This window comes from Salmo trutta, chromosome 26, assembly GCF_901001165.1.
Source record: "Salmo trutta chromosome 26, fSalTru1.1, whole genome shotgun sequence".
In the NCBI taxonomy this organism is placed as follows: Eukaryota; Metazoa; Chordata; class Actinopteri; order Salmoniformes; family Salmonidae; genus Salmo; species Salmo trutta.
The window spans coordinates 21,785,515-21,798,844 of record NC_042982.1 but is presented as its reverse complement, the minus strand read 5'-3'; positions in this window follow the sequence as shown (position 1 = coordinate 21,798,844).

Here is a 13,330-nt window from a genome sequence, read left to right as displayed (position 1 = left end):
GAGGTACCAGTATAGTAAGTGAGTTCAACAATGCTCCCATTTAGTCCTCCTCTCTTTGTGAGGCCACGCCAGCATTGATTGGTGTCTGAGGTAAAAGGAAATGTGCTGATTCCTCACACATTTAGTGATTCATTAACATTGAGCAGAAAAAGGAAATAAAAACAGCTTATAGACAGGGATAGATGATCTGCTACTGTGGCTGTCAGACCAGGCAAATAAATTGCTGACAGAAAGAAACTTGAACATAAAGGTCATTCTTGCTACTGTCACGTTTTCAGCTTATATTGTCCCGGTTTATAGCCAAAGTAAAAAGCTTCTTTAAGAGCTGTAGAGTTCTAAGAGGTCTTTCTGTCGTGATTGATGGTTTTGAAATCAAATAAAACAATTACATGCAATATAGGAACAGTCCTAAGTAGCATTCAAACATTGTTTATTTTAGCGAATCAGTGACATAACTTGAAAATATACACAGTATATTCAAAAGTATGTGGACACCCCTTCAAATGAGTGGATTCAGCTATTTCAGCCACACCCGTTGCTGACAGGTGTATAAAATCGAGCACACAGCAATGCAATCTCCATATACAAACATTGGCAGTAGAATGGCCTTACTGAATAGCTCAGTCTTTCATCATGACACCATCATAGGATGCCACCTTTCCAACAAGTCAGTTTGTCAAATTTTGGCCCTGCTAAATCTGCCTCAGTCAACTGTAAGTGCTGTTATTGTGAATTGGAAATGTCTAGGAGCAACAACGGCTCAGCCGCAAAGTGGTAGTCCACACAAGCTCACAGAACAGGACCGCCGTGTGCTGAAGTGCACAGCGCGTAAAACTCCTCTGTCCTTGGTTGCAACACTCACTACCGAGTTTCAAACTGCCTCTGGAAGCAACTTCAGCACAAACCCATGAAATGGGTTTCCATGGCCGAGCAGCTGCACACAAGCCTAAGATCACCAAGAACCAGGCCAAGGATTGGCTCGAGTGGTGTAAAGCTCGCCGCCATTGGACTGTGGAGCCGTGGAAACGCGTTCTCTGGAGTGATGAATCACACTTCACCATCTGGCAGTCCGACGGACTAATCTGGATTTGGTGGATGCCAGGAGAACGCTACCTGCCAGAATGTATAGTGCTGACTGTAAGGTTTGGTGGAAGAGGAATAATGGTCTGCGGCTGTTTTTCATGGTTCGGGCTAGGCTCTGAGGGAAATCTTAACATTACAGCATACAATTACATTGTAGACGATTCTGTGCTTCCAACTTTGTGGCAACAGTTTGGGGAAGGCCCATTCCTGTTTCAGCATGACAATGCCCCCGAGCACAAAGCGAGGTCCATACAGAAATTAGTTGTCGAGATCGGTGTGGAAGAACTTGATTGGCCTGCACAGAGCCCTGACCTCAACCCCATCGAACACCTTTGGGTGAATTGGAATGTTGACTGCGAGCCAGGCCTAATCGCCCAACATCAGTGCCCAACCTCACTGATGCTCTTGTGGCTGAATGGAAGCAAGTCCCTGCAGCAATGTTCCAACATCTAGTGGAACTACCTTCCCAGAAGAGTGGAGGCTGTTATAGCAGTAAAGGGGGGAGCAACTCCATATTAATGCCCATGATTTTGGAATGAGATGTTCAACATACATTTGGTCATGTAGTGTATCTTATAAAGAATCTAGAGCATGTTGTTTGGTGGCAATTCACAAGGAAAATGGGTACATTTTCCTTATATTGACAAGTTTAGAGTTTGTATTATGTATAAGGATGGATCAGTTGTCTTTTATGAATATCTTGAAGATGAACAAGGGCATGGTATAGCCTTGGACAGACCAGATAGCAGATAAGACATGAGGCATATACAGTAGGCACATCATTTTGTCATTTACCTTCATGACATATTCAAATGGTTAACAATGTCATAAAGATATACATTGTCTTTATTGCACCAGAAAAACATGCTTCTTAATGTCGATGTCCAAGAGCTCCCTCAACACGTACACAGAGTATACAAAACATTAAGAACACCTCCTCTTTCCATGACATAGACTGACCAGGTGAATCTTAATATTTTTTATACTCAGTGTATAACTGTACCTACCCTCTATCCTATCACATATAGGCCAATGTTGGCTGTTCTGGGGAATGTTGAATCTGTGGCTGCATCTGAAATGCACCATATTTCCTTATACACTGAGTATACCCCCCCCCCCCCCCCCCCTTTGCCCTCAGAACAGCCTCAATTCGTCAGGGGATGGACTCTACAAGGTGTCGAAAGCGTTCCACAGGGATGATTGTCCACGTTGACCCCAATGCTTCCCACAATTGTGTCAAGTTGGTTGGATGTCCTATGACCATTCTTGTGTGTGTGTCTGTGTCTGTGTGTGTGTGTGTGTGTGTGTGTGTGTGTGTGTGTGTGTGTGTGTGTGTGTGTGTGTACATGCTTGTGTGCGTGCATGCGTGTGTCACAGAGTGTGTGTGTGTGTGCCCATGTTTGCTCTGCAGGGTCTCAGTCAGAACATTCCACTTCTCATGGCTGCTAATGGCAGTGGTGTGTGCCTCTGCATTAATAAAGGGGCAGTGAACCCGGCTCTAATCGCAGAGGAAGCCAAGCAGTTAGTAACCACTGAATCTTTCATTGTGGAGAGGAGGAGGAGGAGAAAGGGAAACATTGGGCTGGAGTGGGAGGGAGGGAGGGAGGGAGGGAGGGAGGGAGGGAAAAGAGGGAGGAGGGCGGGGGAGGCGTAGGAGGAGGAGGGTGACCAAAATCACATGCACTCCTGATTCCTAGCCAGACCTCACCCTAACATGCATCAGTGGTCTGGTCAAGAGCATTGTGGGTCCTTCCTAAGTCGCTGGAACAAGCCCGGGCACAGACCAACCAATGAGAGTGCAAGTGTGTGCGTGTGCACTTGTGCGTGTGTGTGTGAATGCGAGTGTGTGCGTGTGTGGTGCATGGAGATGAGGGAGGATTCTGTCTCAGTGTATCCACCTGTTAGAATCAGGTCTGGGAGAATTAACTCTGCCCTGTCCCATTTATCTTCCACTCTCTCCCACCTCTTCCTCTGATTACATTATGCAAATCCACAACAACAGGAAATTGGATTACATTACATTAAGTACTGAGACTATTTCTCAAGAAAGCAAGAAAACGTTTCACCTAACTGTCTCAGAAATTAACCAGAGAGATTTTAGACAAGTTTGAGAATGAGATATCTTTTGGGGAACAATTGTATGGTATTTTCTCTGTGGCCATTCTGTCAATTTGTCAAATGGAGTGGATAATAACATAACGCATCTACTTTAAATGTATCATTAAATAAAGAGCGCTTTTAATGTGCTATACATTTTGTAACAGATTGTTTGCCTAACCATTGAGAACAGGAGTTAATGAATTGGATCTGATTTGAATTCCTTTCATCTAACAACTCAAGTCAGAATTTTTATTTTTTCTGAGGCGATTTTTAACAACCAACTGCCACACCTAGCTTGGTCTTGGCACACTCTGCTTTCAGTCTAATCTGATTGGGGTCAATGGAGATACTGTATGTATTTATGCGTGCATGTGTGTGTGTGTGAATCAGGGTTTGGATTAGCTTGTTGTGATACTTTAGCTGCGGCCTTACACACCTGATTTTAGTGCAGCTATTTGGCTCATTCCTCAGTATATGGCAGCAGTGAGGTCATATGTAGTTTCAGTAGTACTCTGCCTGATACCCTTTGTGACATCATATGTAGTACAAAAGGAGCCCTATAGACTACAGTTGTTCAAGTGACCTATGAGGAATGGCCGTTGATTTGAACCCTGCATATTCCATCAAAGCACTGAAGAACATTTGAATTAGAGGCAGAATCATGCAAATGCCTTCAGAGTTGACTAGTTCAGCCTCACCAATGGCTAACTCACAAATAAAAAACAAAGGTCACCTTTTTTACCACAGGCTCAGGGATGTGGGTCTTCCTCATTCTTTGCGTGGTGTGTGAGCACAGCACAGCTCGCTGCAGGACACAGGTGCAGACTAATACCTACCATAGTAAACAGTTTCAAAATATGCTCTGCATAAGAGCGTCTGCTAAATGACTAAAATGTAAAATGTAAATGTAATATAATTTTGCTCTCAATGGATGTAGACCTGACAATCTTATAGACCATGTCTCCTTTTGGAGTAATGGAGGTCCAGTGTGTAATTGAGGCCTTAGGCTGGGATTGATAGGAACTGTTCTAAAACAAAGAGAAATGTGCAGCTTGCTGCTTTGTAGTGTAGTGCTGTAGTGGGTGATTTCTGCTTTGATGGATGAGGAAGGAGAAGAGCGTAGGTAGGCCTTGAGTAGGAGTTTACACCAGGAGAGGTGTGATGTGGCCTCTGTGGCTGTCTGCACAAGTCATCCATGGCAAACAGTGGACAAGATCCAAACTCACACATTTATCTCCTCGGACCGTTCAGTAAATGTTGGTGAACGAACACATTGTTTTTCACCTGAAGAAGAAAAAGGGCTTTGGTTGTCCTGGATGGTGGTGGGCCACACACTTACCTTGATGTGTTTTCTCATGCCTCAATGTGCCTGTGTGTGTTTTTGGTCTTATTTGATTTCCCTGAGTCACTCTGTTGGAAATTGAGGTTGCGTCTCAAATGGCATCCTATATAGTGCACTTCTTTTGACCTGGGCCCATACGGCTCTGGTCAAAAGTAGTGCACGATAGGGAAAAGGGTGCCATTTGGGATGGAACCTGACTCTGTTATTAACTTCTGTGCCAGGACCCTGATTAATTGGCCAGCATTAGTTGAAGGTGTTCCTTTCTGCAGACCTGAAAGTGTTACACAGCACCAACTTTGACAGAATTACAGTTGAAGTATGATACACACACAAAGGTTAAGTCCTTCCTGTGAAGTGTGCGTACAATCTTTGCAATTAAATGCTTGGTCTAGGTCTCAATTTGATTGTAGAAATATTTTATTGCAGATATTCATTTCTTAGTCACTGTTGACTAGTTCTGGTGAATCAGTTGTTTGGAATTATAATGTTCATTGATGACCTACCTAGCAACTACTTTACTCTATTCTGATTGGTCAGATGTTTGTAATTGTGGGGAGAGAGCAGGGCTGCGTTCGCTACGTTTTTACATTCTGAAACGTTGAACTGAATGGAAACTGAATGACCAGTTGAAAAACGGGGTGGGGTTGAGTTGTGGGTTGGGGAACACTGTCAGCATGGCCACTGCCCTTTAAATACCTCACTTATTGCTTCAAGCCAGACCTCGCCACACCGACCAAAAGGGAGGGTTAAATACCTCAAAGTCTGTTCAAGAATGTACAAGAACGTTTTGGTGAAACGTGTCGTTCAGTACAGTTCCGCAACGTAGCAAACATTCAAGCAAACTCAACGCACCTCAGGAAGAAGTAGTTGAATTGATGCCATAGAGAATGATAGAGACCAACTTCATTGGTTGATCCCTCCTGGTGACCCTGTTGAAATCATGTTCAACCAGTTCATCAGGAAGGATCAGCGAATCATGAAGAAAAGAAATGTACTACTTCAAAATGGAGATAGCCTCAATGGCGCTGTCCATGCTGTCACAGACGCTATAATTGCTCAGATACAAAGAGTCCTCTATCTCTATGGTTGATGCATGGCTGTAATTGTGGTCAGTTCATCAGTAAACCTGAAAAAGAGTAATCATTCTCCGTCTAGTTTGTCTACATGAAGGCCCAATCCCAAATGGACCCCTAAGCCCTACACCCTATGCACTTGTGGAGATCTGATAGGATTTGATTGGTAGTAGTAGTATGGTGAAACTTCCACTTAGTCTATTAGAGAGCAAGGGGGAGCTATTACCATATTGCTTACAACTGTCAAATCCTCTCAGTTCTCCACAAGTGCACAGGGTGTAGGGCATTTGGGATTGAGCCAGAGAGTGATCCATCCACCATCTAAAGAACCCTCTAACTACATGAGCTTGGTCACAGTCCCAGTGAAGGGTCATGAAATCAAACTCATCTCTTTGTAAGTTGTGCAAGCCATCATTGTGTTTCTCTCACTACCTTATACCATGCTAACCCCAAAGGAGTCAGTTCACTCCCCAAAGAAGTCAGTCCATTACCATGCTAACCCCAAAGGAGTCAGTTCACTCCCCAAAGGAGTCAGTTCACTACCATGCTAACCCCAAAGGAGTCAGTCCACTACCCAAGGAGACAGTCCACTACCCAAGGAGACAGTCCACTACCCAAGGAGACAGTCCACTACCATGCTAACCCCAAAGGAGTCAGTTCACTACCCAAAGAAGTCAGTCCATTACCATGCTAACCCCAAAGGAGTCAGTTCACTACCCAAAGGAGTCAGTCCACTACCGAAAGGAGTCAGTCCACTACCATGCTAACCCCAAAGGAGTCAATTCACTACCATGCTAACCCCAAAGGAGTCAGTTCACTACCCAAGGAGACAGTCCACTACCCAAGGAGACAGTCCACTACCCAAGGAGACAGTCCACTACCCAAGGAGCAAGTCCACTACCATGCTAACCCCAAAGGAGACAGTCCACTACCCAAAGGAGTCAGTTCACTACCATGCTAACCCCAAAGGAGTCAGTTCACTACCCAAAGGAGTCAGTTCACTACCATGCTAAGGAGGAAATTGTTGCAGCTGTCTGGAAGGTGCTAACATCAGGTTTAAAGGGGAATCATTGTGCGTTTTAGATTGTATTACATGTTGTGCTTGTTGCCATCCCTGACTTCCAGCCATAGGATAGCCAGCCATATTGTGTTTACACCTGGAGAGTCATAGAGATACCGTCTCCGGCTCCCTATACTCTGACAAAGTGGCTGTTGCTTCAATCCCTGAATCAATATTGACCACCGACAGACCGGCCTGCTTGCCAGAGAAACAGCAGCAGGTTGATTGCAGCTGGAGGCTAGAGAAGATGGATGCAACAGCAGGGAAGGGGAAGGTGCTATAGGTCCTGTAGCTTCTACTGAGTGTACCATGTATGTTCCACACAGACAGAGAGAGGTGTTCCTCAAAAAACTCCCCCTCACTGTGCATGGTGAATTTAAGACTTTATCATCTACTCAAATCTGTTTTGTATATTGGACCGTTATTTACTGTGCTGATGCAAACTCCTTTAGAAAGTATTAAGGATACCATTCAAACTGAGGAATTGATTATGCTATGTAGCCCTCACCCTATACAACAGCACCAGCCCCCCTGAGATTCAGTATGAGGGGCCAAGTTTGAGCAGGGCTGCCCCAGCCAGCCCCAAGGCCCAGTCTGACAGCAGGATGAATCAGTGCTTTGGTGTGTTGTACTATAGTGTGCAGCCTGCCTGTCTTAGCTGGTGCCGGGAGCAACCTGCTTGTCGAGAAGGGAAGAGGGGGTGTACCGAATGATGCAAGGGGTCGCACTGCCCCGATGGGCAAGCTAACGTTACTGCACACATCTAACTCATGTTCTGGTTTTGGTTGCCAGTCAGATGATTGAAGATGACTCTAGTCTACACAGTAAAAAAGATATACTTAGAGAAAAATAAGAGAGAGAGAAAAATAAGGAGAGAGAGAGAGAGAGAGAGAGAGAGAGAGAGAGAGAGAGAGATGGATAAGAAGTCAGAGAGAGAGAGGGATAAAAAGTCAGTTAGAGGGTCAGAGAGAGTGGTGAGTGAGTAATAGAAGAAACGAGAAACCGTTTTCCCTGCATCTCTCTGATGAATGACGGTGTGACCTCAAAACCTCCTTGATCTGACTGGATGTAACAAAGAGAAACAGTTTCCCTGCAGCTGTCACGTTGTATAAATGATTGGAGACAAGCGCAGGAATTCGTAATAGGGGGTTTTAAAACTCCACCCAAAGTATACAACATGCCATGAAAAGGCATGGGGACAAAGCCCAAAACAAACACGTATACAAAAACACAGGGATGTAACCCGAACAAAAGAGTGAGGTTAAACCTCTAATAAATACACGAGACGAGACCTGCAATACACTACACGGGATGAGACCCGTAATAACAAGTGCACAATACACGCAGCACGAAATAAAGCACAGGTACTCACAGACCAATGAACATGGGAACAATAACCCACAAGACAATGGTTAAAAGAGGGCACATATATACAATTACTAATCAGGGGAATAGGAATCAGGTGTGCGTAATGAGTTTGTTCAGTGACGCCTAGAGGCCGGTGACGTAGACCTCCGGAACTGGTGCACGGAATGAGCAGCAGTACCGGGGTAATCCGTGACAGCAGCTCTCTGATGAATGATGGTTTGATCTCAAAACCTCCTTGATCTGACTGGATATAACAAAGAGAAAAAAAGGAGGAAAATAAGCAATACCTGACCACAAACACCTCTTACTCTCCATAAGAGCAAACATGGCATAGAGACTTTCATGTCTTGGGCCTGATTCAAGAAAATCCCAAAGAATCGCACACCCTCTCCAGTGGGTGTTGACAGAGCTAACATTGTCCCTAGCTGTCAGACAGTCAGGGCCTCAGTCAGGCCAGGATCATCCACAGGTCATGTTTAACAATAGGGAGGAGGGCCTGCCTAGATAACAGTAGCATTTTTCATCACTTTCCTCTTCGGTGTCCTACTGTATCACTTTATCAGGAAGTCAATAAGTTGTAGGCTACGCTGGTGTGTGTTGGTATCAGCCACATCACTGGCTGAGCTCTCCCTGTGATTTACAGAGACAGTGATGAAATCCCATTCCTCTGTCAGAGATCAAAGCTGCTAATGTTTCCAATGGAAACTCAAGGTTATGCATTTAAAGCCCTTCTGCCTCTCTAATCAATCAAATAACTGATTGATTTATCATTAGCATGAGATTGTCCCAGTTATTGATTGATTAATGACATTTTTGGTTTTATCTGGTCCCAACATCAGGAAAACTGGTGTAATGGAGGCGTGAACTGTATGATAATTTTGTTATAAAGCCACAACTCTTACTATCTTGGAAAGGTGATTTTTTTATCTCAACGGGATCCTTCTAGTTTAAATTAGGTAAATGTAGGTAATATTTTTGTTAATCATGCGATAAGCTGAAGTGATCTTTTTATGTGACAGATATAGATCCTATCATACTGTGCCAAAGCAGACGAAACACACCTTATGCTACTGAAACAGACTCTTTGTTATGTAGGTGTGGATGATTGACCCTTCGATCTGTCCCATGCCAAGGTAAGACAACACGTATCTCCACATTTCCTTATCCAAGGGGCATGGGTAAGAACAGTTGGTCATAGGTAAAACACAGTCAACGTACTCATAAAACACAAAGATTTTGTAACAGTGTCTTATGCAGAAAGTCATTTGAACAAACAATGAAAGACCAGTGCTGAGTGTGTATAGAATAATATTGCAAAAGAGAGAGGCAGTGAACAAATGACAAGAGACTCAAGCCGTCTTCAGGAGGGAGAGATGAGTAGAGAGCGGTCAGGGAGTGCAGTGTGAGGAGGGTAAGGTCCAGGTTAGTCTGTGGAACGGGACATGGTCTCTGGTTCCTGGATCTCACGCACACGACATGCAGCCCTTGCCCTTTTCAGTCTGAGTTTCCAAACGTTCCGCTTTCTGCCCCAAACCCATCATAAAAGTTAGGGGGAGGAGGGTTGGGGGGAAGAGGTCACTGAAGACTGAAATGGCAGCCAAGCGCAGTTTGGGTCACCACCTGTACTCAGAGTTCATCTCAGAACCTTTGGACTCATCACACTTCCATTAAAACTGTAGACACCAAACTTACCTACACTGGATGGGTCCAGATCCCATACTAACTGTCATATCCTGGCGTGGCCCTTTTATACTCAGTCCCACTTCTACACCAGGTGTTGATCCATTACATGATATCATTGGTTGAATATATCTCAATCAGAATGTCTGTGATTTGTCAGTTGTATTGTCATTCCAGTTTTAGGGTTTATTTCCTTATCAGCCTGTGTTGAGTAGGCACGTTTGGTGCTTCACTGGTCTTCTCCCATCCTCTCAACAGTGAATCCCATCCTCCCAACTGTCAGGGAACAATATGGAGACGACACGTCTATCAATGTAGAATCTCTCTCTTATGGTTTTAATTAAGGTGAAAACCACATACAATATGTATTGACGTGTAAACTATGTGGATGAATGTGCTACTGTTGTTCTATCTATGTTGTTTCATACAACTCCCAAGAGTTATGGACGCAGTCCTGAATAATGTCACTGTTTTCAATTTGCATCCCAGTTTGTTAGGCCCCGTTGATATATATTTTGGGTAATGATTTGCATAACCTTCGGTGTGGTGGTCCTTTTATTTCAGCTGAATCTGATTTCAATATTCTAATGAATACTCTAACAGTTGTCAGTGGTACCATCCATAGCAGTCCAAAGTACAACCAAATATAGATAGTTATACTGAAGTGGTTTGAAGACCAAACTCCGAGGCCACTGCACTGCATATGACTGAGGTTGTAATAGGACTACTGCTGACCTCCTCTGATGGTCTTCATCCCAAATGACACCCTTTTCCCTATAGAGTGCACTACTTTTGACCCGGCCTCATAGTAGTGCAGTGTAGTCACAAGTAGTGCACTATATAGGGAATACAGTGCCATTAGGGACACAGACATGGTCCCTGTCTCTGTTGCCCAACTGTCCCTGCCTGTGTCACTAACTCATATGAGAATCCTGTGTCTGTCAGTGTTATCCGCTATGCTCCAACACACAGTCTGCTTCTTTCATAACAGCCAAGCCAGATGATGCACTGTGTTTTGGATAAACAGTTTTTGCTGATTATTATCATTTGTTGTTAATAGTTGACAGATCTTTTGGAGGCATGTGAAAATAATAGGAACCAGCACCTTAGTCATTTCCAACATCTACAAACATGAATCACTTCACTAATGACCTTCAGGAAATGTTACAATCATACCTGTTTTTATTTTCCTATTGAGTTATTTTTTACACTAATAATAATAAAAATGTATTCAACTTTTATAGCACTTTTCATTACATAAAGAATCTCAAAGCACTTTAAAGCAGAGAAAATACATGCAATTTTCAAAAACAAAGACAAATCATGAATGGATGATAATGTCACTATATTGTCAAAATAGAAAGTCTCAAAACACCATGATGGTGTAATGAAACCATGAAGTAGTGCACCTAAGCTGAGATCTGCTGTTTGGATGGTGTTTAAACCCAATGTAAGTGTTTTGATGCACAGAATGTATTTTAAAACTGAAGTTAAATGTTTTATAACTGAAACACCCAAAGTGGTTCTTCAACCTTAATATTGGTGTCTTTAATTAAGAGTGTTTTTTGAAGGTTTCAGTACATGTAAATGGCAGCACCAAAAGACAAAAACGGTGTTTCTCAAACAATCAATGGTTTAGAAATGCAAATGGTTTATTGCCTAAATATTGATTCACGATTAGAGTCAATGGAGAATATTTTTTGTGGAATTTCACCTTTATTTTTTCAATGCTTTATTTAGACAGATTAAGATAGTATTTAGGCAGTAAAATGGCACATTTCGGTGGAATTTTACCCAGTTAACCACACTGAAAAAAATTATTCAGGAGTGAATTGAAATTGACAAAAAAAAAACAACAACCAACATATAGTTAATAAAAATGAATGCAGGTCGTGCAGAGCACTTGGTCTAGTGATAACGCACCCGGATTAGAAACGTTACCCCTCTCCCCACGGAAGACCGGGGTTAAAATCCCCGCTCCAACCCTCCAACCCAGCCTGCTTTTCCCACCTGTCTCTTTGTCATTTCATAATTGTCTCAATAAAGTGTCAAGATACCCCCAAAATATATATATTTTTAATGTGTGCAAATTGTTTAAATTATTTGTTCCTTTCATTTTACCAAAAACTATCTTAGAATAAATCGAACTAAATATGTTGATCAAAATGTAAGTATCTTTCATGTGGATAACCAAAGAGAGAGACAATAGAGTGAAGTGATTGAACTCATTTGAAGTCTTTGGTTTTAATCATCTTTAATTTCATATCTTGGAACGTGACTCTGATTTTAGAGGATTGTGGGTAATTAAAACAATAATACTTATATTCTTTCACATGACATATGCATGTTTGAAGAAACAAAAGTATATTTCTATATTAGTATTACGTTTGTTGTAATGGTGTAACAGATCACGATGAACGATATCAAAACCGTCAGACAAATTGACATTCAATGAGGACATAACCCATTCCCCATTCCCACCGCTATACAGTACATTTACATTACATTTAAGTCATTTAGCAGACGCTCTTATCCAGAGCGACTTACAAATTGGTGCATTTACCTTATGATATCCAGTGGAACAACCACTTTACAATAGTGCATCTAAATCTTTTTTTTTTTGGGGGGGGGGTTAGAAGGATTACTTTATCCTATCCCAGGTATATATATTATAATATTACAATATAAAATGGTAAATTATAAAATACTCTACATGTCCAAAAGTATGTGGACATTGTGAATTGCCCCCAAACATCATGATCTAGATTCTTTATAAAATACACAACATGATCAAAAGTATGTGGACACCTGCTTGAACATCTCGTTCAGAAATCATGAGCATTAATATGGAGTTGCTCCCCCCTTTGCTGCTATAACAGCCTCCACTCTTCTGGGAAGGCTTTCCACTAGATGTTGGAACATTGCTGCGGGGACTTGCTTCAATTCAGCCACAAGAGCATCAGTGAGGTTGGGTACTGATCTTGGGTGATTAGGCCTGGCTCGCAGTCTGCGTTCCAATTCATCCCAAAGGTGTTCGATGGGGTTGAGGTTAGGGCTCTGTGCAGGCCAGTCAAGTTCTTCCACACCAATCTCAACAAACTATTTCTGTATGCATGGGGTCATTGTCATGCTGAAACAGGAAAGGGCCTTCCCCAAACTGTTGCCACAAAGTTGGAAGCACGGAATCATCTAGAATGTCATTGTATGCTATAGCGTTACGATTTCCATTCACTGGAAATAAGGGGCGTAGTGCGAACCATGAAAAACAGCTCCAGTCCATTATTCCTCCTCCACCAAACTTTACAGTTGGCACTATGCATTTGGGCAGGCAGCGTTCTCCTGGCATCCGCCAAACTCACATTCATCCATTGGAAGCAAGATTCAATGCTTTTCCCCTGCTCCGGAGTCCAATGGCGGCATGCTTTACACCACTCCAGCTGACTCTTGGCATTGTGCATGGTGATCTTAGGCTTGTGTGTGGATGCTTGGCCATGGAAACCCATTTCATGAAGCTCCCAACTGACGTTGCTTCAAGAGGCAGTTTGGAACTAGGTAGTGAGTGTTGCAACCAAGCACAGACGATTTTTATGCTCTATGTGCTTCAGCACTTAGTGGTCCTGTTCT